The 17768-nt window shown below is 43.3% G+C and overlaps 1 protein-coding gene across 3 annotated transcripts in view; it reads right to left on the bottom strand.

The window, feature by feature from the left end:
• zbtb46 (zinc finger and BTB domain containing 46) overlaps nt 1-887 on the bottom strand; it is an 85491-nt gene extending 84604 nt beyond the window's left edge. Inside the window, exon 1 of one of the 3 annotated variants that reach the window (XM_074681394.1) lies at nt 585-887. The gene's annotated coding sequence lies outside the window, so the exon portion shown is untranslated. The remainder of the gene's footprint in view (nt 1-584) is intronic. The other 2 variants (XM_074681396.1, XM_074681395.1) reach the window with 2 other exon arrangements.
• Between the last annotated feature and the right edge of the window lie 16881 nt (nt 888-17768).

The raw sequence follows: 17768 nt of genomic DNA, 5'->3' as shown, positions 1-17768 counted from the left end.
CAGGAAATTTTAAAGTATCAAACAATGAAATATCAAATTATTTCAACAATAGGTTACTTTGGCTAGGCTACGTGTTTTAAACACATGCCAAGACACATTAGAAAGTAGCGTTTTCCCCCGTTTCCAGACAACTGTCTGTGCTCTACAAGGTGTGAAATATACAATGTGCGAATGACAGCTTCTCCCAATATCAGCACGCGCAACAGACAGCTGGCTGTCACGTATGGAACAGGTAGGCGGACTTTGAGACTGTCGCCTGCTCACTCGCTCGGCTATTTAGCTGTCAAAATACACTCACGCCGTGGCTAACATGATGCTAGTGGACCGGAATTTTAAGAAATAAAACAGACAGACAGGCCTCCACACTGTATCTTTTCCCTATGGTGAGAAATAACAGTGGCACGAGTTGCTTTGTGTCATGTCTCCAACCTGTACGACCACTAACTACCAGCTCCGCGAGGCAACAAAACTAATTGTTGTCATGATAAACGCATGGAAACCAAGCGGTTCACGCCGCTCCTGAATGAAACCTGTTCGCGTCAAAGCGGGGCTCAGCGCTGATAACACAAGGAAGTCAGACATACCTGTTACCCCATGGGGTCTGGGGTGGACGCGGTGTCGGTCCTTTGGAGTCCAATCTGCTTGTGACAGCCCGAGAGAAGAAAGGAGGGGGTGTCCAAAGCACCAGGTACTGTCCTTCCTCTCCTCTCTATGCTTTCTTGAAGTGTTATTCCCCCTGTTTTCTCCCACTCCCCGCTCCTCTTCTTCCTCCACCAGCCCCTTTTTTTCTTTCTCTCTTTCCCTCCCCTGCTTTTCCGTGTCTTGGTATCAGGAGCCTCCCCCTCCTCCTTCTCCTCCTCCTCCACTGTGCATGTCTATGTGTGTTTCTCTCTATCTCACTCTCCCCCTACACACACTCTCTCTTTTCGTGTCCCCGTATCTCCTCTCTCTCCGGGCAGAGTCAGGAAATGAGACAACGAACGCACACACCGCGCGTATCCATCTCATCTAGGACGAGTCCAGCTCATATCAAGACCACTCAGGCAAATTTCATGTGCTAGTATCACTAAGAATAATATTTATACTTGTAATAGTTAAATATTTAATATGAGCTTTTATAATTAAAATTTTTCTGTAATATAATGAAAGATGGGGGTGGGGGGAGGTGGGGTGGGGGGTGTTATGAGTCCTCTCTGGTTCATAGGGGCTTCAAGCTCCTGCGTCTGTTGCCATAGGGCCCAGTAAGGACCAGAGGTTTACTGTAACTGACCCCCTCTTGTGGCAACAACAAGAAAACACCAGACAGTCACACACAGAAAAATGAAGTCTGACATTTACAGTGTGACTGTGGCTGGAAAACACCTTTGAAAGGCATGTGATGTTACAGAATGCAGGCCAGTTTTTTGTTTGGCAAAATTTTGGGGTAATTCCACCCTAAGCTTACTGCTCCTCTTTTACATTATGGACTTTTTATTTTTTTTTTTACACACAGTTAAGGTGGTACTTTGAAGGGAGAATTGTGTATAAAGAAGGGGACAAAAAGAGAAAAAAGATGTGGGAAGTGTGTTTTTTCACAGCTCGATAATGGTGTTTGTGATGCAAAACACTTCCTGGAGTTAATTGTATGGGAATGCACCTGCTAGTTTTTTATGAGAATCACTTATGAGTAGCCACAACATTCATGTGAGTTAAGCTAATATGCTAAAATGGCAGTACACAATAACAATTCACAGGTAAACAACCCACTATCAGAAAAATTATTAGCAAAATGTATGCAAATTATCTAAAAACACAAAATGGGAGGCAAAAATAGGGAGGTCCTGAGTAGACGTGCATCCATAAATTTACAGATTTTACCTCATTAAGAAGTTACACTGCAAAAAAAAAAATGAAATCTTATCAGGTTTTTGTCTTATTATGAGTAAAATTTGTCTTATTATACTTTATATGAGCCACATTGACCCAACCAGTCCAGAAAGATGTCTCGTTTCAAGTTATTTAAAGATAAAAATGAGGTTTATTTTTCTTGTTCTAAGACATTATTCAAGCAAATTTTCTTGTTCCATTGGCAGATTTTTTTTTTACTTGTTACAAGCAATTCAGACCTTATTTTTGTCTTTAAATAACTTGAAACAAGACATTTTTCTGGACTGCTTAAGTAATGTGGCTCAAATCCAGTGTAATAGGATGATTTTTACTGAAAATAGGACCAAAACACTTAATCAAATTTATTTTTTTTTTGCAGTGTAATTTGTTATCTTCTCGCTACATAACACAGCTTTTCTTTCTTTCTTTCTTTCTTTTTGGGCTTACAGGACAACTCTCTGTCGATGAGGCCACACCATGCTGCCATTTTACTTTTTCAAAAACATTGAGCATAATGCTAGCATAGTGCATCTCTCAGGATATGAATTTTGCGTACACTGCAAAAAACTGAAATCTTATCAAGTGTTTTTGTCTTTTTTTAAGTAAAAATTGTCTTATTATACTCGATATGAGCCACATTCAACTTATCAATCCAGAAAAATGTCTTGTTTCAAGTTATCAGAGTACAAAAATGAGGTTTGAATCGCTTGTAACCAGTAAAAAAATCTGCCAATGGAACAAGAAAAAATTACTTGAAAATTTCCTTGAGACTAGAACAATGTCTTGATACAAGTAACTTTTCTTTCGTTCCATTAGCAGATTTTTTTTTTACTGGTTACGAGCAATTCAGACCTCATTTTTGTCCTTAAATAACTTTAAACAAGACATTTTTCTGGATTGGTCATGTGAATTTGGCTCATATTGAGTCTAAAAAGGAATTTTCTACTGAAAATAAGACAAAATCACTTGATAAGATTTCAGTTTTTGCAGTGTAACATAAATTAGGATCAAGCTAACCCAGTGATTTTCAACTAGTGGGTACAGGTGAGTATAAAAGGCCAGGAGAGGATTTCTGGGATTGTAAAAAGGCAGATAAGCCAAGGATGATTTATTGAAAATCACTCAATATGTGGTTATATTTTTCATCTATGTGAGAGTGAGAAGTTCAGTATCATCCTGTGACATTAAGCAGAGAAGAAATAGTCTAAAGGAGGCAGATTCAAGTAACACAAGCACTCAAGGAGAACTTAATGTGATGCTAGCAGACAGCTTGTCTTTAGTTGTCAATACCTTTCAGTTTGCTTGCTTACTCTGAGCTTAGAACATAAATAGAGTAAACTAAGGAGGGCCAACTCCTACAGTGTCTCAAAATGTTGTTGACTGGTGTGCGTTTTTGTCCATAAATGCAGTCCAGCCCAGTGTGAGAAAGTCTGCAGCAATGAGGAACTGTGGAGGACCTTCTTTCTTAGGAAACGAGAGTACGAATGCTGTGAGCAGGAATTGTTGTAGCTTTGAGGAAGTGGGAGAAGTTAATGGGGAAGAGAGCTGGGTGGCACAGTGAAACGTGTAGTATTTGTATGTATTCATGGATGAAAGTGTGTGTGTGTGTGTGTGTGTGAGAGGAAAGCGATGTGTGGCCTGACACAGCGGGGGGTAGATCTGTGCCTCCATCAGTCTGGGTAGTTGGCCGCTGAGGGCCGGATAACGGCGAATGTCAGGCCATGTGGATTAAGGCTGTATGTCTGTAATGCCCAGGCACAGAATCACTCCCTCCCTGTCCCTCCACACACACACACACACACACACACACACACACACACACACACACGTTCACACTGCCTCTCTCTCAGAGCAGAGTCCGCAAACACAATCCCCGCCTGAAACAAGCTGCTTTACTCAAAGCTGTGCTCCCACACGCCAACGTGGCCTTCCAATCCGCCTGACACGACAAGCATGACCCTTGGCTCCCCCTCCGCCACCTCCCAGCCCCACCTCTCCCCCCTTATCCCCCCCTCTCCCTTCCTCTGTCTGCTCATGGATGGGTTTAGGCATCATTAGGCCACTTACACATGTATTCAGCCCTAGGAACACTCGTCATGGCAATCCACTTGTGAGGGAGAGGAGCTGTGTGAGGGGGAATCAAGGATTCTGGCCGACTGTGGTTTTGTACCTCAGTTTGTGTGTGTGTGGCACTTGTGTTCCCAAAGAGTCCTTGAAACACAAGGTAATGGGTGTGGTGTGTTGTGTGCGTCTTTGCATTGTGGGGAAGGGTGTGGGGGGGGGGGTCAGCACACGAGGCTGAATTGCTGCTCACCCAAAGGGACACTCACTCGTCTTCTCCATTCTTCTCTTCCTCTTCCTATTTGACTTCCAGAAAGTGAACATGCGCATGCTGATTTCTCTTTAATGTTTGTCATTCAGGCCGGTGAGAAAGCTTAAAAAAAAAAAAAAAGAAACAGGAGAAGAAGAGACACATTTTGCCCAACACAGAAAGTGAAACCTGGGTTTGTTTTTGAACCGTTTTTGTTTGAACCGTAACAAAAGCACGAGCAGCGTTAACGCACTTTAGGAAAAACTTTTTCAAGTCAAAGAATAATTTGCTCTCCCAGAGTCTCCCCCCTGCTGAGGAACGTAGCGACATAATTGGTCACATCGAATTAAACAGCTAAAAAAAAATTCTACAACTGTCATAAAAATAGCACAAGGCGCTTTCAAAGCCCCATCCACTACCCTTCACTATCAATTTACCGAGGGGAACAGCTGTGTGCTGCTTGTGCCATCCTAGCCCGGCTTGTATAGAAAGCAGCGCCTGCAGCTGAAAGAACACTATCTCTACCAGGTGCAGGCAGGGGATGGGGGAAGGATGTACAAAGGAATATTTGGCACAAGGTGTGAGGCAACAATATGTGTGAAGGTGCAGCTTAGTGATACTCAAATCAGTATTGGGAAGCGACAAGGCCTTTTTTGAAGGAGTCCTCCCTCAGAGAGAAAAAGCAAATTAAGAGTACAGGGCACCAAAAGAGGACGGAAGGGATTGAGGGGCAAGAGGAGAAGGACAGATAGAAGTAATAAGGAAGGAAAGGAAGCCAAAGAGCGAGCCGATTCCTCATAAAAGTGTTAATGAATGAATTCCAATGAAGAATGACACCAGGAGAAGCAGAATGAATCAGTGTGATTGGATTTAAAGGATGTATAATCATCTGGAGGATACAGAGAATGTGTTTGTGCTAGCTGCCCACACGTTTGGTTCCCGTGTAAAGGGGGGCTTGGGGTATTCACGCCGCTGCGTGTCCTTGTGTCACCCATAGGACTTCCTGTCCTCTCCACAGCAGCAGGCCTTTGTTTGTCCATTGTATGTATATGATGGAGAGACGCCTCTGGACAGGGATGCAGATAACGCTCTTGCCGTCCCTCAAGTCGTGCTTTTCTTTGATAAGGACGACTTCTGGCTGACCTCACCGTGTCCATCTGTGCACGATGAGAGAACACATGTATTTCCCCCCCAGTTCAGGGCAGGAGGAATCTTCCTCGCAAATGAAAAATAGGCAGACTCTTATTCGAGCTTTTCCTGGCCTGGATTTTGTGAGGTTTCAGCCCTCGTCTGCTGCGCTCTAACCCTTGGAGCCGCTTCACTTTAGGGCAATTCAGATCTTCCCCTGTTTATCATATCTGAGCTCTCTGTGTTACGAATCCTACATTAAACTGCCCTCTCTTCGCTATCTCTGTCTCTCTTTCTGCATGTCTACCCTCTTGATCCCTTCCTCCTCTATCCTACCCCCCCTTCCAAATCTCATTTACTCCATTGGAAGTGGTAGGAGAAAGAGAGGGAGAGGGAGAGGAGTACAAAACAACCTTCTCTTCCCCGAAGCAAGAACATCTTCTTATTGTGGAGGTCACCGTCTCAGTGCAGCCCCACGCTCTGAACACTACTCTGCTTGTTTTAATGATGCACAGAGCGGAGAGGGAGAGGGAGGAAAAGACAGAGAGACAGAGAAGAAGGGAGAAGAGGGGAGTGGATGGAGATGGGAGGATTGGACTATTTTTTTTCCATGACTCCTTTCACCCCCACCCCCACTCTTACCTTCCCTCCCCCTCTCCTGTGCAGAAAGTGCACCTCTCTTTCCACATCCATCTTGAAAGGTTCTTCTAAGCTGTCTAACCTCTCAGCAATATTATATATTATTGCTTGCCTCAACCCACACTGAAACCTGGGTTGCTATGCTACAATAATATGACCTCTCATCTCTTCTCCTCTACTACATTTCCTCTCTCATTGCTTCCTCTCAGTTCTGCACGGAGGCAGGGGAAGGGGTTAACAGCATGCCCCGCTCAGCTCCCCCCACCATCAGGACTCTCTGTCTCCTTAATGACCTTCTTGTGCTCAGAGCCGCTGTTTGATTTGACCCTGCTGACCGTGTGGGGTCATGACCCCATTCCACACCACAACAAATTATCTTTGACCCTTGTGAGAGGGCTAAGAGCCTATTTCTGCAAGTCACCATTTTTGTTTGTAATTAAGTACAGTTTGTAGAATCTGTCTGTCTGTCTGTCTGTTTGTCAACCTACCATGCTAGCTACTCTTGATCGACTGATCTACAAAGCATTGACTGTATATAGAATGGACAGCGTGGCTCCACCTCTTACCATTGTATGGTTTTGATGCCAAAATAGCCCCTGTCTGAAGCTGAATCATTTAAATTTACAGCCAGAGTCTGCACAGTACAGAATCTGGTTGGAGCCACGGTAACAAAGCTCTGACCATACAGTGTGCCATCCTGGGGCCTTATGCAGCCCCTCTACGCACATAAAGTTTCATCCTTCCTGCTCAATTCTTACAAAGTGTACAAAGAAAAGGGTAAGAACCTCTTCCAAGCATATTGTGATTGTCACGCAACACTTAAGTCTTACTTTAATGTTATACTCCCTTTCAGTAGACTGTCTGCTACAATTTGGTCTGAGTTGCAGGTTTGTACAATAATTTGTTACCTGACAGTGTTGAAAATTATGATGACCCAGTACATATTTCAGATTCCAGATCTTAGTATCCAGAATATTGCCAGGATCTGGATCGTACTTTTACATCTGTCAGAAATTATGGTGACCTTGTCTTGTATTGTTTTGCAAAGCAATCTGACCATTTAGTGGAGTTGTATACACATATGCTGAAAATGGCCCTTTATCACAATGAAAAAGAATCCTTTAAAGAAATCCTGGATCCAGACAGGGATCCAGATCGTCACCAAAATTTAATCACTTCTTCCTTATTCCATTTTGAACATTTCCTGAAAATGTCATCAAGATCCGTTTTTTTACTTTTTGAGTTATGTTGTTCACAGACAAACAGGTAAATATCTGTTTACTGCAGAACGTCTCACTTTTCTATTTAAGGACAAGATATAAACCAATGATGATGAAAGTCTAATCTCTTCTTGGCTCTCCCTCCCAACATAACTTACTGTTGACTGTGCAAGAACAGCAGCTGTCAATCATGGTGAAACCTGATGTAAAACCTTTTTTTAACCTCTAATAACTAATGAAGAGAAACTTTTCAGAAAAAAAGACGACTTGATCAAAATGCAGCCCAATGATAACTTCATGGTACCACAGGTAGGAATGTGAGAAACATTTCTAAGAGGTGTATTTATTTTACAAAGTTTGATCCAACCCCATTTAAAAAAAAATGGGGGAGACAGAGTTTTTGACCTATACAGTAGTCACTCACCAGGGGGAGCAGTTTTAACTAGCTAACTAACTGTCTAACTATTGCATTTATTCCTGAGGAATAAACCTGCTTAGATTGCTATATTTCAAACAAAATGTATCATTCTCTTAAAAAAACAAGAGATGACAGCAATGAACAAGAAGACAATACGTGTTAGCCAATGATTAGCTTGTTATCCAGTCTGAAAGCGTGTTGCTCAGGTTTACTGTCACTGCTCTCATAGCATTATTTTTGAGAAAAGCAAGCTGCTGTTCCACCAAAAATACCCTTGAAAACCTACTGAACAACAAAGGTGGCCTGGGTCTTTCTGTCATGACGCTCGCTGCATGCATACTCAACATTTTGACATGTAGGTATTGAAATAAGGCCTGTGGCCCGGTGCAGTGCTTTGTTATAAATATTAATGGTCTGTAGAACAAGCTGAGCAAAACCCAGACATTTTCAGGGATTTTGTAAAATTCCTCCAGACATAATTGTAGAACCAAAAAGAAGGACATGTCTGGGCAAAAGAGGACGTATGGTCACCCTATGAACACTACCTGTACACCACTAAGTAGCACACGCAGAGTGGGAGCAACTAACTCACAGGCAGTGTCAGTATTCAGTGGGTTTTTCTTTTTTTTAATAAATTACAATCAGATGTAGATAGGGACAAAAACAGAGCTCAAAGTGTGCCATAGGGAACACAATCACAATACAGAGATATACATAGGTTATGTTTTTCACAACTTGTTGCCTTAACTGCTAATTTTCGTAAAAGTTTAACCCTAAAGTTCAATTCATTTTGCCAGTGTGACTGCTCCAAACCATGCACAGGCACGGTACACTCCCTTGGCTTCAGCACACTTTGGAGAGGTTTGCTTCGGCACGGCACTTTATGCGCAAGCACACTTTGGCCATTAGGACATGACGTATAATCTACAACGTATAATCAATACAACGGCTCCTCTGGACAGTCGTATTAAACAGTAGCGGGGGGTGTAAGAGGGCTGTGTTGGACCAAAAAGAATGTAACATGAGCCAAAAAGTAACTAAAGTTGCAGCCATGTTCCCTGTGTTCTCCATTGTGCTGACTGATGAGACCACACGTCTTGTTAACAGACGCTTCATGGTGACGTAGGCGTGCCATGCATGTGTTGTATTAGGATGTGATGACCAAAGACTGTATAATTAATGGACATAAGCTGTGTTTCCACCAAGCAGACGGTTCAATTTGTCTCCGTACGGCGCGCATTTTATGGCGGCTCCACTGACTTAGCCCGGGACAGATCCCCAAATAACCACAATACCAGCCGTCTCACTTTTTGGGACCCTTTCGTATGGGTGCCAGACTGAACCAATTCGCTCTCGGAAGGTGGAGAAACACACTGCAGACCGTTGATTGGTCAAAAGAATTGTCACTTACCCCGACAGTGGCTGTATTTCTCCTGGCGGCACACAGACTTCTCTGAAACGAAGCTTGATTGCACTTTGTAACAGAGAGCAACATGTCTATCACAGAGAGGACGAAATGCTGCATGTCTTCCATCTGTGCTCTTTGTTTACTGTGTCGCGTTTTTCTTCTTTGTTGGATTTATTAGCGGGGTACACCGTGTCGTGCTGCTACAGCATCACGCTATTGTTTAACAGCTGCGGCTTTCGACATCCGGCTTACACCCCGCCAACCACTAGAGGGCACAATTTTGCTGTGGAAACGCAAACGGGATCAGGCTTAACTGTACCAAACCGTGCCAAACTGTACTGAACCGAATCAGACTGCTTGGTGGAAACGTGGCTATAGTCTTCCCGACATCACTCGTCTGTCTCTGAAATGATTTTTGAAGCAGATCGGCTATCGCTGCCATATTGGAAGTGGCAGGGGCTATATGTCAATCACGTGACTGAGCTGTGCCTCTGATTGGGCGAGCTTGTGATCTTATTATTCTCTATACTGCAGAGTTAGAAAGAAATTCACCCCCGTACAGTGTGTGCCAATAGTGAAATTAGCGATTCAGACAGGAGACTTTTTTTTTAATCAGTCCGTAAATAGGTTAATTTCTGCTGTGATGCTGTGCTCTATGTGACTTCTGGTACTTCCGGAGCTAGACTCAAGCAGACACTCAAGAATTAGCTAATTTTAGCACTTCAGCATTGTCTCATTTTCTTAGACCAGAGGTTGCCGCTTGGTGATGACATATGTACAAAAGGCATTTGTGCTTAAGTCTGGTTTACATTGGAGTTGTGTGACTGCCAAACTGGCCAGTGGGGGACAGGGGGTCAATCGTGCTTCAATAACAGTACAGTATGGATGACCACTGGGACGTGCTCCAAGTGCACCATGTGACCAAAACTGTGATAATGTGACAGTGTTCATCAATGAATCACATCCTTCTGTAATGACAAAAAATAGCTCGTCCTGCATTAAAATGCAATCAATGCAAGGATAATGAGTCATAGCAGCAGCATCTTAAATAGTACCCCAGTCTGTCTCTTTTAATGTAAATTCATTCTTCATCACGATCTTTGACTATTAAACTGCTTCACTACACTCTACAATCTAGTTTCAAATAATGTGGTGTAGAAGTTTAAAGTAGCATAAAAACTCATCCACATTACGAGGACTGCAACCCTGAACTGAAGTACAGCTCATCCACATCCCCACCCTACAATCTCCAACCTACCACCACCCAGATTGACTGATGATTGTCTGACAAGAATAACATGAAACCAGCGAGATAGACAGAGATATTGAAAGATATGGTCTGATATGAACTGCTGGTTCCGAAACTCTCAACCCAAATCCTAATGCACAGCCAAATTCCCTGTTACATCATCCATCTCCAATCCCTTCCTCCTCCTCCTCCTCCTCCTCATTCTCTCCCTCTGCCATCCTCTTCTTTCTCTCTCTTATCTCTGCTGGCCCCGTCTCTTGGGGGTCGTTCGTTTTTTGTCATAATCACCTCGGAGATTGGGGACCGGTGCCCATGGCAGAGCTGAGCTGAGCTGAGCGGAGGAGAGGAGGAAAGAGGATGAGAGAGAGAAAGAGTTGAAGTGGGGGAGGCGGTGGGTAGAGGGGGGGTGACGGCTTGTCTGGCTCAGCCCCGGCTAATGTGAGGGGACAGCCTTGGCTTTTCCTTAACCACACTTGTGCCGTCGATGCCAGGCGGAGCGGGGAAGGAGAGAATAGACGGATGAAACGCTCTCCTTTTCAGCACTGCCTTTCTCCCGCCCGCACTGACTGCATTTGGAGGCGCGTGGGGCCCCGATGTCACACCCTGTAGGTGTTTAAGCTGCTTACTTACACCAACCAGAGAAAAAGAGATGAGGCAATCGAAGACAGGGAGACAGAAAAAGGGAGAAGGAGCTGCTGAGAGGATGAGAACGGGAGAATGGGAGAGAGTTAGAAAAAGATGGGGGCGGAGGTCACGGTTGTAGGAGGTTGTAATGTGTAAGAATCCCAGTTTGACTGTCTGTGGGGGAGATTCATCACTTATAACGCCTGTGTGGTTCGAGGCTTTTTTTTCCTGAATGTGACGGTTATTTTGCATTGACAAAGACTGAACCGGAAGAAGCAGAGTCATCAGGGCGATAGCATGATAGGTGTTTTCCTTCAACCCCACCCTGCTGACTATTCATCTTTACAAGTGAAAAAAAACAGTTATTTTTGTGCTTTTTTGAGAGGGAGAGGCTGACTGGTAAGACATGGGATGCATCAAAAAGAAGGAGGCTCTTTGAAAAAAAAAATCTTGCTGTTGGGTGTATCTTAGTTCAGACCAGAGGTGTGTGTGAGGTGATGATGATGACACGTCACAGATTTTGCATGGGGGCAGGGTGATTGTGAGGATCATTTAGAGCTTTAATGAAAGAAAAAGACATTCACGTATGAGGGTCAAAGGTCACGGCAGGACAAAGACGACATGCAATGACAACACTCAACATTCTCTGTGCTGCTATCGCTGTTTTAACTCTTTTTCTGTCCTCTCAGCAGCCTCCTTGTTGATGCATGCTGGGTAAGTTCTCAGACACTCCCTCCTCAGGTCACTGGCTCTGTTTGTCCTGGCCCTCCTTTCCTTTACCCCCCCCTCCCCACACACACACATACACACACACACTCCTTCTCTATCTACCCCCTCTCCTCTAACTCCTCTCTGCCTCTCCTCTTCTCCGCCTGACCAGTTCCTCTAATTTGGTTTCTAATTTTTTTTTCTGTACCTCATCTCCTCTCCCTTCAGCTATGTGGGGGTAAAGTACAGCCCCTCCCCTTGGCTGTGTTTGCTCTGCAAGTGCGTGTGTGTGTGTGTGCGCGTGTGTGTATGTAAATCCCCTAAAGTACTCCCGTTTTCCAGCTATGCAAGTCCTTCTTCTAAATGATGATTTAACACTGATGGCCTTTGGGAAAACATGCCGCGCGTACGACTCAGACAAAGTTAACATGCAGTGAAAACATGTGGGCTTATGTCACGTCTACACACACACACACACAGACACAAACACACACAGTGATGAAAAAAGACCAGCAGAGCAGACAAATGTGTTAAACATAAGCCACAAGTCAGTCTACAGTCCAGTTTTGTTTTTCATCCACGCCGACAAATCTTTCTTTTATTTCTGACAGCGTGTGCACTTGCATGCTTGTGTTTGTGTGTGCACGCGTATCGGAGTGTGCGCGCAGAAGGGAGGGTTAGAAATTGAGCGCTGCGTGGTGGAGCTTACAGTAAATGGAGACATTTAGGAAAGCAGCAGATAGACAGACACAAACACACAGATCAAAGAGGTACGAGCATTACAATACACATGGGAACAAAGGGAATAAAGAGAGAAAGAAAGAGAGGATGTGAGTGAAGGTGAATAGAAACCCGGATCAATACGCCATCCAAGAACAGTTTGGGCCAGTGAAGGAGCGGAGAAACTAAAAGAGAGAGCGATGGAGAGAAGAAAAGTGGGTCAAATTATGAAATGAAAGGATCACAATTTGCACAGGGGATGGAAAGATGGAAGAGGAGAGACACAGATCCATGAGAGAGCAGGTGTGGGGTCAGGAAAATGCTAGTACAGAGCACGAACAAGGGAGTCACAAGCTCCCGACCCCTGCTGCTGACCCCCAGGAAGGCCCGAGGAGCTCCAGGCAGGGACAGGATGGGATGGAATGGGGGGAGGTCTTGGGGGAGGTTTTGCAAAGAGGAGGAGGTGATATTGATGTGGAGGAAGAGCGGGGAGGGGGGTTTACAGGAGGGTCAGGGGGGTTGGGGGTCAGCACCAGCATCCAAGGACATCAAACCTGACCAAACCTGCCTGTACACCCTTTCAAAATAAAATGTCATATTTAATCCACCTTCACATTGACTGTCACTGAGCATCTTGGCTGGATTTTACCACACCAGATGTTACTTTTGAATCGAGAGTGCTTTAACTCCAAACTCCATTTGAAAAGTAATCCTATTTCAAGTGTCTGCTATTTTGCAGTAGTGCCTGATTGTCTGGAGAGACTCAAATTATCCCACAATGTAGTGAGTAATTAGAAGATTAGTAGTCATTAATCAAGTGCCAACAATCATCATGTACTGTTAATGCTGGATTACCAACCAGGCACAGGCAACTTCCCTCAGGGGCCCATAAAAGTCAACTAAAGCTCCAGGCTTGCTGGGTTGACTACTGTGTTCATTTTTCTTGTTTTAATATCCAACGTGTATTGAAGTGGGTGCAGGCGCCTGTTTGGCACAGGGACCACACAGCAGATCCCTGTCCAAGTAGTATTCTAGTTTTAAGAGCTTTTTACACACTACAAGAGGACTTAATTGAAAATATTTTTTGAAAAGTTAAAGCAGGAAAAGCACAGGTGTAAAAACATGAAATCAAAGATGGCTGCACTCCATGAAGCTGCCTCAGTGTTCGGATCCTTATTTTGTGCGTGCTCATTCACTTTAGCTCTGTCACAGCTCGGCTGAGGAGTTTAAATAGAACAGAGTCATCGTTAATGTCATTAGATACACCTGTGCTTTTCTTTATGAGTCAAAATGTCTGCTGTGAAAAACGGCCTGCTGTGTTTGTATGGACAGAAAAGTGGCAGAACAGTTATCTGTAACCAACCTTAAGCAGTGTGTGATGTTGTATGCCAAATGCCACACCGAATTTACCTCACACTGTCAGATCAGACGTTTGGATAATACACCAATAAACAGACTTGAACCTTGTTAAGTCAGAATTAAAATGGGTCTTCTGGTGGCCTCGTAGTTAAAACAGCATTCATGTGAGGACTCTATAGCCTCAGTAACTGGGGCACACGCTCTAACCACAAGGACAACAGGTGTGCTGTGGCGGGGAAACTTTGCTGTCTTTCAACACTTTCTCTTTTGATCAAGTTATCACAGCGATCTTGTTCTTTGATAGCATCCTGTATCACTTCATGGTTGACTTTTGGTTGCACATGTCCATTTTTCTGTGACTCACCTTTAAAAAAGTGTCCCTGGCAGGCTTATAAGTGTAGTATAATGTATAGTGAGTGGGTGTTCATGTGAAATAAAATCACATCTGGAGAACAGTCTGCTTCAAGCCAGGATCTTAGCCACCCTGAAGGGTTTTAGTAAAGATAAAAGTAAATTAAAAAGCAAAGATACACAGAAGTTGACGCTATTGGTTTAAAGAATATTATAAAAATGATTGACACACTGATTGGTGTCTACAAGCTAAAAAAAATATTTCATCTGATTTAATGGCTGACAGTGCTTTTAATGGCAAAAGCACTTTATTCATCCTCTGTAAACTGCTGACATTTTTCATCTGCATTCTTAACAGATGCAGAAAATAACAGCTGTACCTGTTTAGGGTCTTTCCTCCTAACTTTTCTTTTTCTTTGCTTCAACCAGCACCACCAAAACCCATACTGGGTTTCAGCTGATGGTTGCTTTGTGTCTGTTTCCCTCAAATTGGTTAGTGTCTCCTTCACTCAGTTGGTTTCAGCATCCCTTGTTGGTTTTTGTACCGAATTTCTTCCCCTTGTCTTCCTTTTTAAGCTGGTAACAGGTCAGCCGTTCTCCCTGTATTTTTGCTCTCTCATTAAGTTAAGTGTGATATCAAGAAAAAGCGTGTGTGATGTGGTTGTTTGTGGCATTGCTCATTCTATTCAGGATTAACTATCGTTTTTGTGGGGTTTCGACCAATCAGAATCAAGAATCTAACCCAGCTTTAAATCATTAAGAAAACTGGAATATATAGTCCAAATATGCATGGTACAAATCTGTCAGATTATAAAAGTTACTTCTTTTTACTTAGTTTGTAAGTCATCTTGAAAAACTTCACTCCTAGATATATGCCTAATCCCAATCCATGATTTAAAATGAGATATTAGGTGATTTCTTAATGCTTTTTCCTCAGTTTCCCTGTCCAGGTTGCCCAGGACTGATTTACAGCACATAGAAGTTCCTATGACAACACTATGCAGGCTGACAAAGTTAGGTAAAGAGGAGAGAGATCTGTCTGCTGAAAAGGATTTTTTTTTTGTTTATTTTGTAGTAATGGGTGAGACTGGAGCAGAAGAAAGCTAATCAGGAGAGTGATTGAGCACGGGCCAAAACAATGGACTGTATAATTTATGGATGTAGTCTCCCGGGTTTTTGAAGCAGATCGGCTATCCCAGCTGTATTGGAAGTGGCGGGGCTACAAGTACATCCATAGGGTGCCTGTCGGTCACGTGACCTGAGCTGTGCCTCTGATTGGGCTAGCACAGGATCTTAATATACTCTAACCCCCCCCAGTGTGAATCAATAGTAAAATTAGCGATTCAGACAGGAGACAGTTTGTGAACCAAGCTGTAAATAGGTTAATTTCTGCTTTGGCTTTTTTTTGGCTTGGTGTGTATGTGACTTCTGGTACTTCCAGAGCCAGCCTCAAGTGGACAATTGAGAAACAGCAGATTTTAGCACTTTAGCATTGTCATATTTTCTTAGCCTGGAGGTTGCCGCTTGGCTAAAATACGAGTTGAGCTTTTTCAGATAGTGTCCATTCCAACCCACATGCAACAGTTACACTACAGGAATCTGTTCAAACTTGAGAGTCTATCAGTAAAATGAAAAGTGAGGTGACGTTAGCTCTGCTTGGTGAGGTTGGAGTTGGTAGATGAGGATAGGTAGGACATAACTAGGATTCACAAACGTTACATGTTGCGGAAACATCCCAGAGCACCAAATATAGCCGGCTACTAAATTACAACACAACCCAAGTTTACTAAGCTTGCTTGTTTTAAATGGGGTGTTACATAACCATTGATAGATACATGAACTCATCGCTCTGTATCTGGTAAAAAAAAAAAAAAGTTGTCCTGAACAAAAAAAAGTACTGTTGGTAAAAAGGTCTGATCTCCAATTGTTAACCCCAAAACAACACAGGCCTTGGCAAGGGTCACATCTTCACGTCATTGGGTGATGGTGCTCATGGGAAACGGAGTCTTTATCCCAGAAAAGCACTATCTATTCTGGAAAGTCTTCACAGCACCTTTAACTGTGTTCATACCTGAATTTGATATCCCATACTGTCCTGTCAGTGCCTTTATATATTGAATTGAAGTTAACTCAGTTATGCTCAATCATGTGAGTCCGAGATATATCTTTCCCTTGTTCGTACAGATATAGTAGAGTTTAAGTTGTGGGACGGCTGAGGCAGGCTTACACTCTATTCTTAAAAATAGGATTCCTCATGTTACTGTAAAATATATATTGACTGAGTGAATGTGGAGGCTTAAAAACGCTTGTGTCTCTTCAGCCTCTTCTCACATGCACATTCACACACTTACTGTCTCTATCAAGTCAAATCAATACATGAAGCAGGATGTCGAGTATTACTGTAGAAATGTTCAGCATAATGACCACAAGCAACATTCCTCTCTCTGTTGCTCTTCACGCCATCCTTTCTCCCACACCTTCAATTTCGCCTCTTTCTCCCTCCCTCTTTCCACCTCTTCTCTCATCCCTTCTCCCTCCTTTCTCTCTGTCTCTAACACACACACACACACACTCTCCCTTTCTTCAGCCTCCTCACAGTCCAGATGGCCCAACTGCCCCCACACTCACTCCCCCACATACACTCACTCCATGCACTCCACCCCACTCCTCCTCCTCTTCCTCCTCCTCACCCCTACGGGAACAGCACTCCCTTTAGAGGAGAAGACCTAACCCCCTCCTCCCCTCCCAAATAACATCACTACCACTTTGCGCTCGAACACACTGGCAATGTATACACACGTCCCCCCCCCCACACACACACACACTTCTCCACTGTCCTTCCACAGAAGACCACAGGCTTGTGTACGCCCACACACACACAAACCTCGTTCAAAATTCTTCTTCTCTACAGCGTGAGTATAGTCGGAGGGCTGGCCGGTATTGTATAGAAGTAGGTGTGATGTATGGCATGAGTCACAGCCATTAATAAAAAAAAAAAAGAGAGAGAGCATGCCTGTCATAACATTTTTGTTTCTCCTCTTTGTGTTGTTGTTTTCTCTTTCATTCAGCCAGATAAAAGACATTATTACCTTTCTTTTAACATAACATATCCACACAGCAGCCATTTCCTCTGCTGTGACACTGAGGATGGGGGACTCAGAGGCGGTTATAATTCAACACCACAGAATCCAAGGTTAAAAGTGAAAGAAATGTTGGAGACCTTACAAGTCCTTTTCAAATATGTTTTCAGTGCTTTCATGTACAGTGCTTAACAAATCTATCCAACCACCTGTTATAAAAATGAAAAAACCAGCCAGCATCATGAAGCGCTTTGACTCTGATTCTTTGTTTTCAGAGGTTTTCCTTCACCTCACCATTCTAAACAGTAATGGGGAGTAATGCGCTTTCCTTTTTCTTCCTTTTTGTAAATCGGTACATTTGAGAATTCATAGATAACAAGAATAATTATGTCTTAGAATTAAATGTATCATAATGGTTAAATAAATTCCTGGTGGATTAACCATTACGGAATCACAAAAAGTGTGTTGGTGGTCAGCTATATACTGCTCATTAAAGGCAGCAGAGACAAACACCTTACAGCGGGTGGTGATTGAGTTAAGTTGTTAAGCACAATAATTTAGCAACTGTATGGACAACAGATAGTGAGAATTTAAGGAAACAACGTAATTCATGTTTTGAAAAAATATTTGAGGGCTCATTGGCTACCATCTACAACAGCTTATAACCATTTATTGTAATATCAACTG

The sequence above is a fragment of the Halichoeres trimaculatus genome, unplaced genomic scaffold, assembly GCF_033239565.1.
Source record: "Halichoeres trimaculatus isolate MK-OKI-2021-1 unplaced genomic scaffold, fHalTri1.1 fHalTri1_scaffold_11, whole genome shotgun sequence".
Taxonomy (NCBI): Eukaryota; Metazoa; Chordata; class Actinopteri; order Labriformes; family Labridae; genus Halichoeres; species Halichoeres trimaculatus.
This window is presented reverse-complemented; position numbering and strand designations above follow the sequence as displayed.